This window comes from Triturus cristatus, chromosome 4_1, assembly GCF_964204655.1.
Source record: "Triturus cristatus chromosome 4_1, aTriCri1.1, whole genome shotgun sequence".
In the NCBI taxonomy this organism is placed as follows: domain Eukaryota; kingdom Metazoa; phylum Chordata; class Amphibia; order Caudata; family Salamandridae; genus Triturus; species Triturus cristatus.
Genome location: NC_140585.1, coordinates 220,983,021 through 221,003,389, shown reverse-complemented (window position 1 = coordinate 221,003,389; position 20,369 = coordinate 220,983,021). Strand labels below are relative to the sequence as shown.

The 20,369-nt window shown below is 44.3% G+C and overlaps 1 long non-coding RNA gene across 1 annotated transcript in view; it reads left to right on the top strand.

The window, feature by feature from the left end:
- The window catches only part of LOC146854121 (uncharacterized), a 169,896-nt gene that overhangs the window by 18,675 nt on the left and 130,852 nt on the right, over positions 1-20,369 (top strand). The window contains exon 2 of the long non-coding RNA XR_014980736.1: positions 15,829-15,891. This is a non-coding gene — a long non-coding RNA (uncharacterized LOC146854121). The remainder of the gene's footprint in view (positions 1-15,828; positions 15,892-20,369) is intronic.

Below are 20,369 nucleotides of genomic sequence, written 5' to 3'. Positions count from 1 at the left end.
CATCATCCACAGGTCCCTCAACCTGCCAAATCTCTCAGCTAGCGCCTCCATCGTGAGCTCAAACAGGAGTTGTGACATAGGTCAACCTTGTCTGGTCCCTCTATGCAGACTGAACAGGGCTGAGACTTCTCCTCCCAAGAGCACTCGTGCACAAGGGGCAGTATAGAGCAACTGGACCCATTGTGTAAATTTAGGACCTACAAGCTTCCAAATCAATGAAATCAAATCTATACCTAATTTCCTCAACACATGCCAGAGGTAGGTCCAATTTAAGTAGTCGAATGCTTGTTTGTTATCAAACAATGGCTTGGCGAATGCATCGTTAAGCCACTGTGAGAGTTGATAGACATGAGAAAGTCGTCCTAAATTATGCAGACCGCTTTTCTTTGGGATAAATTCTGACTGATCCATGTGTATTAGGGATGGGAGACATGGGTGGAAATGAGCCGCTAATATACCACTGAGGGGTTTAACATCGACCTTCAAGAGGAAGCTGGGTCTATATGCAGAGGCTACAATGGAGTCCTTGCCAGGCTTTTATACCCTTACTATCAGGGCCTCGCACAGTGTGAGTGAGAAGCTGCCCTTCTGGAGAGCCTCTTCATAGACCTCCATGAGTTTAATGGCTAATGTATCCGCATATCTGCAATATAACTTGGCTGGAAGACCACCACTTCCTGGTGTTTGTGCTGTTTTTAATGGAGGGATCGCAGATAGAATCTCCTCGTATGATGGATCTATCCAGTGCGTTGTGGTCATTAGAAGTGAGGCGTGGTACCTCTGCCAGGTAGTCCTTGGCATCACCAAATTGACATGCCACCTGTCTAGCATTGGGTTTACTTAAATGGGACTGAAATACACCATTAATGGCCAACTGTGTGCAGACTAGGCATCCTGCATGATCATGCAGTGTAAGGATGGGGCCTTGGAATTTACCTGTTTGACTAAACGGTCCAGCATTGCACTAGTTTTATCTCCTACTGCATCAAGGGGTTGGTGGTGTGCAGTGTACATGTGCTTCTCAAGTCTATGCCAATCATCTAGCAGAGCTTTACGGGCCTCTCATTAGTCCTTTAATGTGTCGGGGTGTAGATGAAGAACTGCCTCTATGTCTCCCAGATCTCGTTCCTGTGGTCGAATATCCCTTTCCAGTTGTTGTTTGACCCCAAAGGTCATCTTGTGACACAACTCCCGGAGAGCCGTCTTCATTGCTTCCTAGTTTATAGCCCTACGTGCCCTGGTGCACCAGTTTTTATGGAAGTAGTGTGTTAGTGGGTCAGCAACCATAGCCTCGATCGAAGGGTCCATCAATGCCTCTGACTGGAGGCACCAGAGTGGTATCACCAGGCGCTTGTGCTCCTTCCCAAAGCCAACAAGCATTGGCATAGCCAATAGGTCTTGCCTTTGGGACCTTTTAAGTGTTTAGCCATGCAACAGTTGATGTTGTTGCACCAAGGATATTGTGCTGCATAACTAAATACTTATAAGGTCCCAAAGTGAGACCTATTGGCTATGCCAATGCTTGTTTAAAAGTTGAAATGGGTTAAGGCAAAGTTAGCAAGACCGTGTTAGTCGCGGATGCTGTATGACATTTGTTAGCTGACATTGCATGCTGAAGAAATGTTTTTGGCATCTCTTCTTCAAACAGTAGACCAGAAAGAGTGTCCCCTATGGAATGTGGAAATCTCGGGACCCCCAGTGGATGAGGGGGCTTGTGTTTTGCCCTTGCTGCTGAGGGCCCCTGCCCTTCCATCATACTTTCAGCATCACGTAAGAGGTCTTTGAGGGGGCTTCTGGTGGTATATGGGTTGATTCCTGTGACGTCACCCGGGTCAAAGGGCGTGCTCTTACTCTACCAACATTGTGTTGAATTGAAAGCCTTGCCAGTCTATAACATTACTCAGGTGTAAGTGTCAATAGGAAGTGCTTCATTGTCTTGTTGCCTCAAAAATGTTACTTGCAGAACCTGCGCTCTCTTCCCAATCCCCCCTCACTCTCGCGCACCCTGAAATGGCCTCAGGGCAAGGTGGGCACGTGACAAATACTTACAATTATACATATGACATGAATGGGTTTTTATGTGGGCGTTTCAAGAAAACGCCTGCATCATTTGTGCATCAGGGACCTGAACATTTTGCAGTAATTAATTTAAAGTGTTTAGTGGATACATCTGGTAAAGAGTGGGGACAGCGGGACAGACTTACTACATGTCTGTGCGCCTGCAGCTCACATTTTTGAATTCACTAACGTGTGAATATTTGCTAATCTTATGTATGGGTGCACATGTGCACAGAATATTAACTTCTGTGCAATTGTGCATAAAAGTGAAACCATTCTGGCCTTGAACATTTCTGGTTCCTTAAGGGATGCACATCTGTTCTGCGTACATACAACCGGCCGGGGTTCCTTCCACTAATAACTGATCAGAGGGAGGGACAGCATGCCTCACTCCAACCCTTGCCCTGCTGTGAGCTGCACTATAGTCGCGATTGAGTGCCGCTATCCCCTGCCTACCTATTTTACCACTCCAGTAAGAGTAAATCTAATTTGAGATGGCACTAACACACCACTGTGTCTGCGAGCCAATCATGTGTGAGGACGCAATCAGGCTCGGTTGTGCCAGTCGGCCTTCTCCAGTCACCCCCACAACACGTGCCCGAGGCATTTGTGAATTTGAGGGGGAGGAAAATGTACACTGTACGAAATCTGCACACGATGAAAACGCTAATCTTTGGACATCCCCAACATGCCCGCGCCTTAGCAAATCTGGGCGAATGTTCGCCGCAGTTATTAATTAAAATAAAAAGCATGCAGTGCAAAAGATGTAAAATGTGTATTGCAAAGGGCTTCATAATTACGAAGACAGCCACGCGTGTTCCGAATGGCTCCACGCCGATACGTAGCATATGTGGAACAAATTCAGCAATTAACAAAGCCGAGTTACTCAGTGTTGCAGCAGGAAGGTGGGAGCAGGTGGCACGCCTTCACAGGCCGCCGGGTCTCTCAGGATGACTGCAGACCGACATGGCACTCGTGAGATTTCTAATTTAAAACATCTTTTAAATGCAGGCCATGTTTTCAAATCTGATTCTTGCACAACCTTGCCTGAACACCTTCACAATTTCACTGAGGTGAAAACCATAGGAACTAGGCCTGGGCTAAAAATCCGTTCCGCTCGCGGAAATTGCGATAATTTGACATTTTCGCATTCTGCGGAGAGCGTGAGCGCAAGCGCTAGGCCAGCCAGCAGCACTTTGAAATCCCACATACAAAATGTCTCTCCGAGCCAGCGCATGTGCTGTGCTCAGCGAGACCTAAAAAGGACAGGGGGAGTGGTCTGCCAGATACCGAGTCAGGTATGAGATCCCAACACCATTTGTGCTATATCACTGGAGACCAGACAATAATCCAACTGACTGTGGATTCCCACTGCAGGGGTGCAACAGGACAACAGCCTTTCCTGGGGATGTCTGTCTCTCCATATTTCGAGAAGACGCAATTCTTGCATCATGTCGCGCAATGCTCCGGTCAGATTGGACTTAGTATGAAGGCTGGGTGAGTCCTGATCCACCCCACCGTGGAGGACACTATTACAGACACCCGCCATGATAGTCTCAGTGGTGATATAAGGTGAGGTAACCGCAGCAACATTAGTGTAAAAGTCAGAGCAATCATTATTTGCTGCATAAACATTCATCTGGCAGACTTCCCAGCCGTTTAGGGTTCCTTTTAATATTATGTACCAACACTCTGGATCCAGGGCATGATCTACATGAAGAGAGGGCACCCAGGGAGCCACCCAAATCAGTACACCCTAGGCATAACCGGAGTATTAGGAGGCATACAGCTGCCTCCTCCAAAACTTCCGGAGGCAGGGTATGCAGTCACCCGTATGTATGTTTCTAGCAAAACTGCAATAGACACTTCATAGCATTTCAGATAGACATGGACTCTCCTACATTTCTCAAATTAAGCAATGCCTTCGACATTTCAGGACATAAGCTTAGTTACATGTTCGCCATAAGTGTATATTGGTAGCTCCTCCCACTCCTCTGATTGGGACGTCCTCGTTTTCAGCATACCTATAAAAAGCTGGGCCATGAACAAAAGCTGGGTCCATAGTGTGCAAGAGCAAAATGTAGTTCCCCAACCATTCAAACCTATAAGAACAGAACTTCTCCCAGCACCCCATCCCCTTGGGCAGCTGCGTGTAATCCTCTAGCCTACAACTAGCCAGTTGAGGGCCAGCTTTGGCTGCCCCATTGCCCAAAACTGGAAACCAAAAGAAATCAAATACAGTGACATAGAGTTAAACTTTATACCTTGCTAGAGGTGAGGACACAGGAGTCCAAAGGCACTAAAGCTCCCTCCCAGTGCCTACTCCCTTCTCACCAATGTCTTATCGTCAACCATAATGTAACACAATCATCCATCTTCCCTCCCCTCCTTTAACAATTTAATAGAAATCTCCATCCTTGGTCAGTTTTACAATACGTAAGTCAAGGATAAACCGGTTTTACCGTGTAAACACTTTAGCACTGGTTAGCAGAGTCCTAAGGCCAGCAAAACACGATTTTTGAAACCATAGGAGGGGTAAAGGCAAAACATTTAGGTAAAACCACCCAGAGGCTGACAGGTCTAACACTAGTGGTAAGGACTCTCTTTAAAAGGAGACTCAGAATATGCCTAGAATCATCACCTGTATGTCAGAGGCGGCATTATGCCAGAGGTGAATGCCATCATGCTATGTGTACCCACAGCATGCCATGAAGTACCACTAACATAGCAGGGAAAGCATTGTGCTAGAGGAAGGCCTCACCAGGTGAAGAATGCTGACATTATTCCAGAAATTACTACAAACCTGTGTTAGGAATTGCGACTCTGATGCCAAGACATGAGTATGGCAGACAGGGGTACCATTATAAGGCTCTCTCATGTTCAGGGCAGTGATTCCCTGGAGAGGCCATCAGCAGGAACTTAGAGGGGTTGGTTGGGCTCATCACTGATGAACAAGTGAGGAACAGTAAGACATCTCTGTACAAATGGCAAAGGGCTTTGTCCCTTTCTAGCTCCTGGTGGATGGCACTATGCTAATCGTATGCTTACAAACTCTGCTAGAATCACAGACATTTGAGATGAGTAGATGAGGAGTGTTCGGAAGGGTTGTTCAAATAAAGGAGCTGTTCTCCACCCAAAACATGGGAACTACTCAGGGTCTCCGTCTTCTTTTTTTGCATAATGTATGCGGTACTCTAAGCATGAAAGGGTATTGTCTTGATATTTAAAAAAATATGTATAGTATGTCTACATGTTTATGTAGTTATGAATGTGCGTATGGATATGATGGTGCCTGTTTGCAAGTGAGTGTGTGTGGGGCATAGTAGACAAAGGGGGTAGGAATTATGCGGCAGTTAGTGGTAGAAGTGTGCCATGCCAATGCTTACAGTGGACACTTGTAGCTCTTTATTTATTTACTTATATTTTTATTATGATTTAAGCACTGAATGTGTGCCAGGCAGCCCTAGTAGCTGACAGCAGTAGAATGCCTAAGTGCAGCTGGCAGCACTTGGAGAAGCGCACTGCATTTCGCTGGGACTAGGCACCGCGTGACGACTTATGAGACCTAGAGCTTTCAGCATGGGCTGGCAAGTTAACCTTCTCAAGGCTGGAGGTTGAGTAGAGGTCCTCAGCTTCTGCTCAGCATAGCATAGCAACAGTAACAAGCACATCTGTGAGCATTGACTGCAGGAATCTGGCCACCTGACCACAGCCAGACAGCAATATATGTGGCCTCTTCCTGTCTGTGCAGAAAATTCTAGTACATTTTTCTGACTATGCACTTCAGCCCTGGTCACATCTTGTATATGCGCAATTAAATCAGGCCCAGGAGGGGTGCCAAATGAGAGAACGATGGCGGTCAACTCGGAATCCAGTGAACTACTGTATAGGGGTGAGGGAGGACTTTTAAACTAATTTCCAGCCGGGCCCAACACAAATGCCTCACTTTAAGAACCATTAGTGCTCCTTCTATTTCTAGTACAATCCACACTGGGGCTTAGCTGGAGCTTAACACCTTGATGCCATCAAGGACAGAAAGCAACTCAACTGGCACTACACAACCAGTTTTATAGTGTATTATCCTTTGAAGGCAGGCTTTTGAAATTCCAAGCTCAGTATGTAGAAGATACACACTTTAAGAGTATTCCCACTAATAACTATCTATATAGCACTGAGCAGTACATCTTTATTACTTACCCAAAAGAACCTTTTTTTTGCAACCATATAACAATGAAACATGCAGCTCCTAGATGCCAGTTCATAACTCACTGAACTATATAACATTGATTATAACTTTTTACCTGCTAATAACACCCTAGTCTTTTTAGCTGAGCAGTAACTCACTGAGCTGTCTAAATTCAACTTTGTAATCGGCATGTTTTACGGTGTGCCTTGCAGCAGGTACTTTGACTCTCACTGCAGTTTTATGATGAGCCAAACCAATGACTGACTGCACAAAGATTTCTCCAGCATGTGCATTAACCATGAAGTAGGTTATTAACCTTACAGTCAGCGGTTTTGCAGCAGTTTTTCCGGCCCTTTCAAAGTTCAAAAGAGGTGATTTCCAATATTTATCTATTTACATGAGCTTCATTGTTTGGTTTTACTAGCGAAAGGGACATATTTATATAGAAGTGATGCAAGCAATTTAGCAGCCCCATTCTGCATCATTTAAAAAATGCAAGGTGCACCCCTGTGTTTCCCCTTGCGCTGGCGCTAAAAAAGCTCCTTAGCGCCAAAGCAGACGCCCTTGTGCCATGGTGCAAGGGAGCCTGCGTTGCAGAGAGGATTGTTTATGTGCGGGAAGAGACACCTTCCTGCACATAAACAATCATTAAAGGTGATTTGCTCCTTCTATATGTGCAGCAGAATGCACCACGCATAGAAAGAGCAAAAAATGAGGAGCAATATAAGTATTTCTCCTCACTGCGCCCCTCTAAGCCTGCTTTTCAGTGGTGTTAGTTTTTGGCCCTGCCTGAGATGCACAGATCCATGTAAGTCTGGGCCAACATCAAAAAGCAATGGTTGTTGCGGTGGAAGGCCCATGGCAATACCCATAGCACGCCCCTTTGACGCATAAAACTGGGTGAAAGGGTACAATATTTACAGTGCAGCATGAAGCCACGCACAGTGGCTCAGTGCCGCCTTGTAAATATGGGGCAGAGCATTGCGCAAAGCCCTTGTAAATATGCCCCAAAATGTCACACAATTGGCAGTACAATGTCACTCATATGTACACTAAAAGTATGGAAATATCACACATATGCAATCTTGCTTCTCATGGGAACAATCAAGCCCAAACTGTCAGGCCAGGTCTTCACTAAGCTGGAAGACAAGCACCCTTTAAACATGTATAACTTGCTTGCTATGACACAGTGAGCCGGGACAAGCGTCTCGACATACTCCGTACACTCCAGCAATAGATGCAAAAACAACAGGGTGATGGATGGAATGCTGCATTAATCTCAGGAACTGGCAATCTTCCCACTCCATTGTTTTTTGCTCCCCATGCCACCTCACTTAGGATATCACACTAAAGCATACAAAAAGGGGGATATTTGTATGTTATGACCGTGTGACTGATAGTTGCCTTGTAGGAAAGTATATTGGGGAGAGGATGTGGCCTAACAGCCAGAGCAGCTGACTTTGGAGCTGGGGAACCAGGTTCGAGCCTCGACATCGGCTCACATCCTATGATTCTGGGCAAATCACTTAATCTCCTCGTGTCTACCAAAAAAGATGAATGTGTCCTTGCGTAGCATAACTGGTGCTCATGTAAAACACTCCAATATCTTTGGGTCGAGTTTGAGCTATATACATCTGCGACAAAAAATAAATATGCTCAATAATGTAGGCCTGAGTTGCTTATAGGGACCAGTCATTGATTAAGGCTAGAGCTCTGAGCTGGTTCACTGGGGAAAGGTGTGTTAAATGTCCTAGGTCTGATCTGTTTATTATGAAAAGCGACAACAAAGGCCGTAGGCCTGATCGATGTTTCGGGAAAAGTATACGTTAAAACAATATGCTTTTAAGGTGAATTTTTATTACACTGTGTTAAAAGCCACAGCCTGATATTTTGGTACAAGTGTTCTCACAGATTGCCTCAGTAAAGGCAAGAGTTTTGGTGCTGGTTACCCACTTTGACAAACACTTTGGGATTGAAGATTTGCAGTGTGGTAATCCTTTAGGCCCTTTTGAAAGGACTGCATATTGTTTTGCCAATAGCAATTGTATACATATTTGTAACACTATGCACAACATTGTAGGTGGGAACTGTTTATGGTTACAAGCCAATAACAGAGGCTATAGGCTTGATTGGTTCATTTTGAAAGGGTATGTCTCTTGGGAAAAGTTATGACACATGCAGTAGGCTTGACTTATGTATTGAGATAATCAGTGTTGAAGGCAATAGGTATTTAAGGGCAGATTGGTTATTAAAATGTGTGAAAGACCATATACTGCGGTTTTGTTCCATGGAGGATCACAGATCACTGCGCTGCTCAAGGATGCTGGTGTCGGTTACACCCTTTGACAAAACATTGGAGTAGAAGATTTGCCCTGCTAAGGTTCGAGGTAGGCCCCCGTAATAGTGGCTGTATCCTGTTTGTCTAATATTCATTTTGCACATATTTATGCTTTTAAGACTGTATGTATAATAGTTGCTTTGTGGGTAAGCGTATGCACGGTATAGCAGGCGTTGATTCACTGTTTTAATGGAAACAGGCCTCATTTATTCATAAATGCGAATTGGCCATCCATTGCAATTGGTCTCTTCATGTGTCATTCACACTCTGCTTCCAAGCAACATTCAGCATAGAGCAAAGAGTAAGCCAACTTTACCAATTGGCTCCATTGCAGCATTTTGGCTGATCACATGGTCACCCCTGCCTGTAAATGATTGGAAATCAGTGGCATGGCCAGTTGGCTAGTCCCTTGTGTTTGAACCAAGTGTTTCATTATCTCTTTTAATAGGTCTTCTTTCTTTTCATCTTTTTTCAGTTTTATTATTCGGTTTTTTTGTTTCAATTCTTTATTGAAAACCAAAGAAGAGCAATACAGAGGGGGAGCAGATGGGAAGGGAGCAGGACATTGTATACAATGACAACAAAGTCATTAAACGTCGACCGTGAATATCTGTAGGCCAAGATGACACAAATGAAACCACAATGCAGCATACATCACAGAATCAGGACACTTCTTCCCAGAAGGGGAGACCCCATGTTACAGAGAGGGCATAAGGAGTGGGATCCATCAGGGGTTGGAGCGGGATGTGTCGGGGAGGAACTTAAAGGAATGGGAGGACGGGGGAGGGATGGGGAAAGAAGGGCCACAGAGCTGGGGGATCGCCCAAGTGCTGTCATACAGTCAGGAGTCATAGACGTGTCGTGATGCAGCTTCCAGGTAGATTGTCCATAGGAGAGAGGGTCGTGTGGTGGTCCAAGTATTAATGCGCAGAAGAACGGGGCCCACGTGTGGAGGAAGATCTTTGCTCTGTCCTAGAGGGTATAGATAATATGTTCATGGATGGCTGCCTGGTACATCGCCACCAGCCACTACTTGTCGGGGCGCCGTGGGGCAGAGTGGAGAAGAATGCATATCTTGACTGTGGCAAGGGCCCTGTGTATTAGGCGGTGCTGAATGCGGGAGAGGTCCAGGGAATCCCCATGGTCGTGTTAAAAGATCAAAAGGCGGGGAAGAGGTGGTCTCACCACGGGTTTTCCACAGCATCCCAAAAGGGCTGTATCGAGGGGCAATCACAGAGGACGGGCAATAGATGGCAGCGGGTATGAGAGCAATGCCAAGAGGTGTGGCGCAGCTACCAGAGCGGCTGACTCCAGAGTGCGGGGTTCACGGTTCATCCCCAGCGCCTGCTGCAGCTCAGCTCAGCATCATGTGACTCTGGGCAATAGCTCACTCAATCTCCCTTACGGCCCTCAGCGCATTGAAACCCTTAAGGGGGTGATATGTTCGCTCTTTACAAATAGAAATCAAAACCGGTCAAATTGGGCAACAGGCCTCCAGATCGCAAATTCACAGGAGTCCAGTGCCAAACAGTGTCTTATAGAGGCAGAACTTCAAGTGGGCATCCCTTGTCTCACGGTCGAGAACCTCCAGGAGTTCTTCCCACTCGTATTCTGTCTGAAGGCAAGTTTGCCATTTGACACAGATGTTGTTAGGAGAGGAAGAGAAAAAAGGTGTTGGTTCAGAAGGTTGTAGCGACCTGACATGACCCTACGAGAATGACCCCATGTCCTGAAATAAGAAACTACAGGGGAGGATTGCAAGGCCCATGCTCATGTTCCCAACCAGCGTTGAAGGCAATGTTGCAATTGGATGCACCTCCATGATTTTTTAGGCAGTAGGCCCAACTCCTCGTGGAGGGCTGCAAAGGATTAGAAGGCCCGCCATCAAGGACCTGGTGTAGGCTGTTGACTCCGGCCATTTACCACGGTTCCCAGTCAAGGACCTTACCTTCAATGCGTAGGCAGGCATTGCCCCATAAGGGTGCATGCGCATTAAGAAGAGAGTTCACTCCAAAAAGGCAGTAGGCTCCAACCTAGGATTTCAGCATGGCCTGCGGGATCGGGTTGGCAAGGCACATTGGAGGTGTGCCTCTCTTACAAAGAGGACCACGTCTGTGCTGCCATGCCTGTAGCGAGCCTTCCACTGGGTCTGGCATCCCAGGAAGCATATAAGCCACCTGTGAGAGATGGAAGGCCAGGGTGCAGTGCTTGCTACATGAGCAACATGCCAGAAGGTTGGTGTAGGCCAGAGGTTGGTGTAGGTCAGATGAAGGCATGAAGACCCGGAGACAAATGAGCAGATCCCTGCATCCACAGAGCATAGTGTAGACAGTGAGACCAAGAGAAGCAGCATGCCAAGGACATAGGTGAATCACGGAAGTGTGACTATTCATACTGCCTGAACCTTCCCCCACATGGAGAGACCAAGATGAGACCACAATGCAAAGTCTAATTTCATGCAGGCAATTAGTTGTTCAAGATTATCTGCCAACATATGGTCCAGGCCCCAATTGACACAAATTCCCTGGTGCTTGAGACCCAATGGTGTCCAGCAGAAGGGATAGCCGTGGATCGCTGCCCTCGTGGTACCTTGTGAAAGATGTAGTGTCTCGCTCTTGTCCCAGTCCTCCCAATACCCTGACAGTGCCACAAAGTCAGCGATGATATCTAGCAGATACAGAACAGAATAATGGAGGTCCGTGAGGGTGAGGAGTATGTCATCCACATACAGCTATACTGTGGACATTCCTCCTGGAAGAGGGATACCAGTGAGCAGTGGCTATTGAAGAAGAATGACCGCAAGGTGCCCCATGGCCAGGAGCAAAATCAGGGATGATAGCGGGCAGCCCTGGCAAGTTTCTCTCCATGACCTTATTAATAAATTCTTCTCCTAGGCTAAATCATCTCAAGGGAGTGTAGAGGTACCACCACTCAATTCTATTGAACACCTTCTTGGCGTCTAGGGAGAGGGCAAGGGCATCATCCAGTAGTTCGTTGGCCGCCCATAGAGTGTGAGCGAGGGTACAGAGGTGGTTCCTGGAGGAGCGGCCGGGGACAAACCCCACCTGCGTGTGGTGGAAGAAGGATATTAGTTTTTTTTAGATCATAATGTCTCTCTGCTACTGGGCCTTCTCTTACTTCTCATGTTGCACCTCACCCAACACAATCACTGCTTCTCAACCAGCCAGCCATCTTTTAATAGGACGGTCCATAGTAAACCATTGTTTAACTTTCTAAACGGGTCAACACATTGCTTCTGAACATGGTGGCCATGTTGTAACTGCAAAACAATGATAATGTTTATCATTATTGTAAGAGTGCCACCCAGTGCTATGTATAAATTACATTTTTATTGGAAGAATACTGTTTAGGTGGAAACATGTTATCTTTTTGTACTTTTATTCTTATTTTCTCATACATATGCTTGTTGAGTTTTGTATGTGTTTTATTGTGGATGGGTAAGTTAATGAGTGCAAGAACGAGTAGGTGAGGATTAATGAATGCATAAGTGCAAGGAAAAGTGTCAGTGCATTTATGATGAACCATTGAGTGTCTAACTCACCAGTGAGTAAAGATATAGTTCCCGTTATAAGCCAGACATATTAGCATTCCTAATGCTTATTGAGTGTGAAAGTAAAGAATATGAAATGTATCATCATCAGAATTCCTTCAACATTGGAAAGTGGACACCTTGCAACACAAATGTTCATGCCACAATGCAAACCACATCACACACTTTCCGCTCTTCATTAATAGGGACACAATCTGGTGGGAAAAAAAGGACTTACAGTACATGAGTTGAAGCAGTTTGTAAACATGGCAGTATCAAGTTCTTATTTGCACACCCCAAGCATGCATTTTACCTGTGATATGGCTGACCAATATAGTCCTGGAAATGTGATACTTTGTATATAAAATTCTCATGTCAATCCTGCCAGCACCATCTGGTGTCCCATAATCCTTAGATTTCTCCGAAGCTAAAATTTAGATTAGAGATAGCAACACTGTCAATAAATACACTTGAAAACATAGAACAGTAGCAAGAAAGTAACAATGCGTTGTTGTTTTCAGTGAGACAGTTGTGGAAACAGGATGTTGAAGACCCCAGCTGGGATACAAAAACAAATGAACAGATACCAATCTTTCTGTGACTCCCAGGGCTTAGTCATCAACACCACAAGACAAAGCTCATGGTTTTTAACCCCCACAAATCCTTTAGGAACAATCTTACACTGAATGGTACCCCCTGGAGAGAGTCAGGATCTTTGAATATCTTGGCATTCGACTCACAGACAAAATGTTTTGGAGCCCCATTTAGCCAAAATGCTTATGAATCATAAACTTGTGGCTGGGGCACTAACCAAAGAACATCGTTCCTCATACAGCAGGCCAGTTGCCCCGGCCCTCGTAGCTTATGATGCAAAGGCAGTTAGCTTGGCTCTTTACGGAGCCGAGCTATGGGGGTTTGAAAATGTAGATGAAATCAGTAGGTCTGAGCATAAGTTCCTGAGGGACTTGGTGATGCTCCCCTGTAACACCCCACTAACACCTCTAATGCATGATATGGGTAGGCGGCCGTTTAAAGATATTGCTAAGCTCTGCCATTTGCTCTTTAGGGCTCGCCTAAGGCACACTGTAGAGCTCACCAATTACTCCACAGCTCTAACAGAGGTAATGAACTTAGATGTGGACCACCGGGTCAAGTGGATATCATTTGTGAGGAAAACTATGATACTACTTGGCCTGAAAGATTTGTGGGACACCCAAACCCCCCTGAGCAAGGTGGAACTTAAGCGCCAATACTGGTATTAGATTGATATTCAGGAGCTCAGTAAGTCGAATATGGGGAGATTAACAGATGAATTTCTCACATTTAAGCAGACTAGAAGTTTGGAGCCATACCTAGACGTGATCCAGGTCCCACGGGACAGGGCTCTGTATATTCAGTTTACGTTTGGCACGCTCCCTGTTAATGCTCTAACATCAAAGTAGCACTCAGCCAAGAACACAACAGAAAGTTGCCCTAGTTGCGGAGCCCCGACGGAGTGTGTTGCCCATGTCATGTTTGCTTGCCCAGCTTACAACAATGCAAGGTCGAAATGGATAAAACCAATTTGCAGTGACATGGGCACCCTGACCACCGGGTTGCTCTGCGCATACTAAAATCCGACCCAAGCATTCTTTTCTCTTGTGGGGTGGCTAAGTTTCTAAACCACGCTTGGTTAGTTAGGCTCAAAGCCCTGCGTGGGGTGACTTAACTACAGGCCTTGCGTGTTACTGGAGGCAGCTATAAAGCTATGTGATGCTGCACTTATTAAATCACAGATCACATTAGGATGTCATCACAAATTTAGAATGTGATGAACTCTGTTCTTTTTTACCCTTTTTTAATACTTCTCTTTTAATCAAGGTGTACATGTTATAGTGTGAATTTGTAGAAACTTGCAAGCACACTTTTTAGGTAAATGTTTTTACTGATATCTGTTTTATGCTTTGTAATATAACACAATGCCAAAAATGTTGTGCCAGCACATTTTATGTGAATTTCTGCATTCAAAGATTTATTACCATCGAGCACGTTTTTATTTTATGATACGTGTTATTGAAATAAAGCTATTGAATTTAATTGATTAGAGATAGCAATACTGTCAGTAAATACACTTGAAAATAAAGAACAGTAGCAAGAAAGTAACCATTGGTTGTTATTTTCAGAGAGATAGTTGTGGGAATGGTATTGCAATACTTGTCATGTTCCTCCATGTAAATCAGTGGTAATCTCCGCACAGTCTGCATCAAAATATATAACGTTAGGTAAGGCATTGACAGTGCTTCTACTAACACAAATACTTCGTGACATGAACTCCTCTGGAGTACTTTGTTGAAAGAAAGGTATTTGACACTGCCCTTGTGGCTTTCAGGCTTTCAATATCTGATAATTATGCAGGTGCATCCTCATCACACACCACGTCTGGTCCAAGGCAGTATTGCAGCCCAAACTTCACCAAGTACTCCCCTCTAACATTTATCTCGCTGGGTATTGGAGAGTCCAGACCTTATTCAAGAGGTGGCATGTGCTAGACACTCAAAAAGCAGCACAGCACCATCAGTGCTCTCTAATACCTGTATCACATCAGTGCTTTCATTTGTTTGAAAAGAAGTACTTTATTAACCCCTTGTGTGCCCATGACGAGCTGGACTCGTCATGGGCTGCGGTTGCGCTGTGCCCATGACGAGTCCAGCTCGTCATGAACCCCGCCCGCTAATGCAACGGCCGGCACAGGGCGGGGAAAGGGCGTGGCACACAAGGGGTTAAACACAAAACTTGATACAACACCTAGGATTGGGATTCACAAAGAAAGCAAGAACTCTTCTGCCCTTTACTGACACTCTGAGATCTGAGTCCAAACATTGTTTTAGCTGAGTGGTAGGTCCTGTAATGTTAAGTCTATAGGCCATGTTTCTCAAAAACCGGCCTTAATACTGGCTCCATTAATTAATGATCTGCACCAGATGTGGAAGTTTTGCCCTAGGCGGTCACCTAGGGCAAATTCTCGACACTTCACATTATTTTATAAATAAATAGTCTCAGAAGCAGAGCAAATGGAACTCACTAGCTAGCTTTAAATTCCTAATCAACTATGCCTTCAGCCACCAGTAGCAGAAACAAACAAGATATTTCATACTTAGGCAAGCAGTCACAAAGCCAATAGATCTGATGTTGGCTACAAACCTTTTGGCTTTTCTTATTTGTTTCAGAAAAGCTTTTTTTTAAACTTTATAATAAAATGCATTAAAATATGGCTGCTTTAGCATGCACAGATCCACATACACGAGTGGCCATCTTAAAATGTTTTTTGTATTAAAGTTGTTTGAAAACCACTGAAAGCTGGACCCCTGTGCATACACAAGGAGGTGCACACATTGGTGGCCAGCTTTGAACTGCACTGGCATTAGTGTTTTTTATTGTTTATTGTTTGTGACATTGTGATTGTACTTTGATGTTGTGTGTAATTTTAATTTTAGGCATTAAATTATTCAAATAATAGTTGTTTACATGTTTGTTGGTCTATATCAGGCAAAACAATTTCTTTAGATTAAGTAAGTAATGTCAGTTAAATGCTAGCACTGCCAAAAACGAGGCATGTCATGAAGAAATGAAATTGTCCCTTCACAATTTCTCAATGAATCCCTTGCCATATATATCAACGTAAATCCAAGAGATATTAATCTTGTTTTGGAACCTTAGGAAACCTGGTTGGGAGTAGAGGATGATGCATTTGTAAATTGTGAAAAGGTGATTCATGTTGAGGTAAGTTGTCCCTTCATGTATTTTACCAGTGGTAATTAATTATTCTAGTTGTCATAGCTGTGTTCAGAGATTTTGGTATGCATTTTTACCTATGTCTGATTTTACTTGGATTATAAATATTCTCTTTTTAACTCTTTCAATTAGTACTGTAAGTACATTTGAGAATTGAAAAGAAATGTATTAACAAATTATTTATAAGGTTTATTTTACTCGACCTAACGCCATATTGTTTTGTTTGAAAAAGAAACATCATAAAAGATGCATGGCTATATACTGCATTACCAGTAAAAACCAGGTAATGGAATTATACTACTAAATGGGAAGCAGAGTACTTTGTCATGATATAAATGTGCATGCAATATTTCACACCATATCTCCATCTAACTTGTGCGTAAAGAGCGCATTGCACATTTTCGTACTTCACAAATATACACAATTCTAGTTGATATCTCAATATGTATTGAAGCAATGCATATACAACTGTATTGGTAGATCAATTTCTTTGCACACCCACAGCATCCATTTTAACTGTGTTCCGGCCGACGCTCTGGAAATGTGAGCTTGTGTGTGTACGTTCCGTGCACCATTCGCTCCTGCAACTTCTGTGGTCCCTTGTGATGGTCAAGATTTCTTAGATGTGTTAAAAATGCCACATCAACTTGATGAACTAGAGCTCTAGAGGAGACATATCCTGATTATCAGTAAGTATACCAATAGTAGAGCAAACAAGGAAGAAAGTTATCAAAGGTTGCTGTATTCTGCGGGGTTGCTGTGCTATCAATATTCTTGAAGCTCCTCCATCATATGAGAAAGATAACTCTAAGTAACTGTGTACACTGCATCAAAACAGAATACAGTACTTCCATAATGACTCTTCTTCTATCCGCCCAAGAATAGATTCACACCCTCGACCTCTGGGAATCTAGCTGAGAACATGAAGGGAAATATCTGTTCATGTGATTCAAGGCCTTTCATTTCTTTAAATATTTAATTTGTTAGGAAAAATGTTGGATATTGGGTTGTTGGCTGACTAGGTTGTGAGCCCTGGTCAAGCAACAGCCCTAATCCCTTGCAGGGTGAACCACAAGAAATTACTAAAATAACATGTGCTTAACCCTGGGTCACTTGGCATAAAAAGCAGCTGGCTTAATTTAGAGGCAATGTGCAAAGTATTAAAGTAGTAAAGTGAAAACACAACACAAGAAAAGCTCAAACCAATTTAGAAAAATAGGGTAGACTGTAATAAATCAATTTGACTCCAAAACATAAACAATCCAATCAGCGGCACCAGAGATATGAATCTTCAAAGAATTTAAGGAAAAGAGTGCCAAAAAGCACAAAATACCAACTCGGGATATCCTGTCGCATTGGACTAAGACAAAGTCACACTTTCATGCCATTCGCGATGGAGCGCAGATCAGATACAGTCACCAGATTAGGCCGGTTGAAGTTTACCTTCTCAAAGTCCGTAATAAGAGTCCTGTTCACAATGGAGGAGACTGCAAGGAGCAGGGAGAATGTTGTGGGAGGCTATGGAGTAGCGCCAAGTGCAGACCAGGGATCACAAGTGGGCACTGCTGGAGCTTTGCAATGTTAGTCCCCACAAGCAGACGAAGATGCAGTGCGAAGAGTCGGGCTGACGGAGGTTTAGACTGAATCGTGGTGTGAGTGTCAAGGTCTTGGTGCAAACAAGCCCATTACCAGTCGCGAAGGACCTTAAAGCTTGATTTTAGCTCTCATAACCACACCAAGAGTCAAGGGCCTGAGGGGCACCTCTTGAGGGTCGGGACCTCACTTCAGCTGGATCCCGGTCTGGTGCAAGATGTTGGGAGCCTTCTATGACCCTGGGGCTCAGACCAGGAGGCCAGCAGACTATCTCTTGGAGGCACTTTGGTAGCCCTGGGTTTAAGATTAAGTTGAAGGTCCAGTTCTCCTTCCCCAGGCTAGAGGACAGCAGGGCAGAAAGGCAGCACCACAGCAATGCAGCAGCAGGTCAGCAGTTCAACAGAATGCCAGTCCTTTCATCCTTTTTCCTGGCAGAGTATTAACAGGTCCAGAATTGTATTGAAGAGCGGGTTTGAAGATTTGATTTTTATACCTTGGTGGCCTTCTTCAGGATGGTGGAAGACGCTTCTAGAACGATTCTTTGAAGTACATGGATTTTCCTAACCCCCCTGCCATGGCTTCAAGTTGGCTGTTGGGACCATGCAGGGATGATAGAACCTATTTGTGGGTGTAGGGCACAGGCTATTTAGTTGTAAGTGAGGCTGTGCTCAGCTCTGCCCCTGCACCCTGCTATCAGATAATTTAGGCAGACTTAATTCCACTATTGTGAGACAGTCTGGGAGGAATGCACAAAGTCTAACTGTCAGAGATACCCAGTCATATGACCCAAGATAGACTACAGGCAAAACAAACCAAGGGCAGGAAATTTGCCCTTTCCAAAAGTGGTACTTTCAAAATTGCAATGAAAAATCCACCTTTACTATTAGAGAGGGTTTATCCTTACAAGGTCATAGGTACCAAAAATGACTTGGCTACTTGCTCCCAATGATGAATTGCAGCATATTAAATGTAATAAGTAATCCCCAATGACATCCTATAGGAGGCTTTGGCCTCACAGTAGTGTAAAACAAATTTAAGAGTTTCTCACTACCAGGACAAGTAAAATTTAAAGATACATGTCCAACCTTTTAATTACACAGCACCATGCCCTATGGGCTACCTAGGGCCTACGTTAGGGATATATTATATGTAGTAAAAAGGGGGTTTACGGCTCGGCAAGAAGATTTTAATGCCAAGTCATAATGACATTGCACAACTGTTTTCAGGCTGCTGTGGCAGACCATAGATATATTTTGAAGGTGTGGCACAATTAGTGCTGTAGACCCACTAGTAGCATTTAATTTACAGGCCCGGGGTATATGGTATACCACTCTACTAGGAACTTACATGTAAATTAAATATGCCAATTAGGTATTTGCCAAATTTGCTTGTGGGTTTGATGATGAAATCCAACTCACTACACTTTTGAAAATGTTGATAAAGGAGCCCCTACAGAAAATCTAAAAACAAAAGTAAAGGTTGGTTGAACTTTAAAAAGCTTTTGTGAGGTGATACCTTAAGAGATAGAGTTAATACTAGACTAACTCCTTATTATTTGTTTGTTTATCATATCTGCTGGTACCATTCATCAGACTGGTGTGAATGGCTGCTGCAGTGTTGCTGTTGAGTAAACAAGCCACAGCATCTTTGACTCTACATACTCTCTCCATCCCAACCCCCTCCCCCTGAGATTTGCTACGGAGCAGTGCTTCCTCTAGTAAATGGAGGGCAAGTCCCTGGAGGATTCGGGAATTAGCGTTACCATCCTATTGAATTCATCCGGGATTTAGGTAGGTGGCTTATGGCAGGCACATTGTGGTATAAGTATTGGGTCTCTGACTCCATCAAATCAGGTACTTCTGGATCTTAAACTGAACCTCTGTCAGAAGGACTGCCGTACTCCCTAAATGACTCATCTTTTGACTGCAGACTTGGAAGGTCTAATTTTCTCTTGTGTTGACCTGCTGCCTGCTGCTCTCTGACTTTGCTGAAGGAGAGCTGGAATTTGCCTTACCTTCAAGTGATCTCCAAGGGCTTGTTGGCTTGCCTCCTGTTGCTTAAGGCTCAGGGAAATCAAAGTCTCTACCCCTGCTCCTGTGCCTGGCTCACGGGAAGTGGCCCAGATACTTGCAAAACGCATTTCGATGCATCTCTTAGTAAAGCAGAACAGTGCACCTACCCAGTTGCGCAAGTAAAATGGGCATATTACATTGGTACCAGCACTTTGCCTCTAGAGATGGACGCAATGGACAGGTTACCACCAGGGCTGAAACCTGGTAAGATTGACAAATCCCCTCAACTGCATGGCAAAATCTGGAGCATTGCTCTCGACTTCGGAACTGACGCATCACCTTTACTATGTGGAGAATACACATCTCACTGTTTGCAATGAAGAAAGGTACTATGTTCACCAGCTCCTGGGAGGATCCTGCAGCCGGCGGGCGCTTTCACAAGGTCAGCTCACATTTGACCTTGGCCCAGTCCTGCACGACCTAAAGTAACCTTTCAGCGCTACTTGCTTCTAACAGCTTTATTGCATTTGTCATTTTTAAATGTTATATCTCAACTTCAATACATTGAATGTGTGTTGTTCTGGTCTTTTTTGTATATAATATATCCTAATCTATTTTTATAATCCCCTGTGGAGTCTTTTTGTGGTGTATGCATTGTATTGCTGTGTGAGTGTGTTGCACAAATACTTTACACATTGCCCCTTCAGATAAACCTGACTGCTCTGTGCCAAGCTACCAGAGGGTGAGCACAGGCTATCTTTTAGTGTGTAATTAGCTTACCCTGACTCGAGTGGTGGTTCCTGCTTGTACAGGGTGCATACTCTGATAGCTAGAAACCCTATATATAACAATCATCTTGAT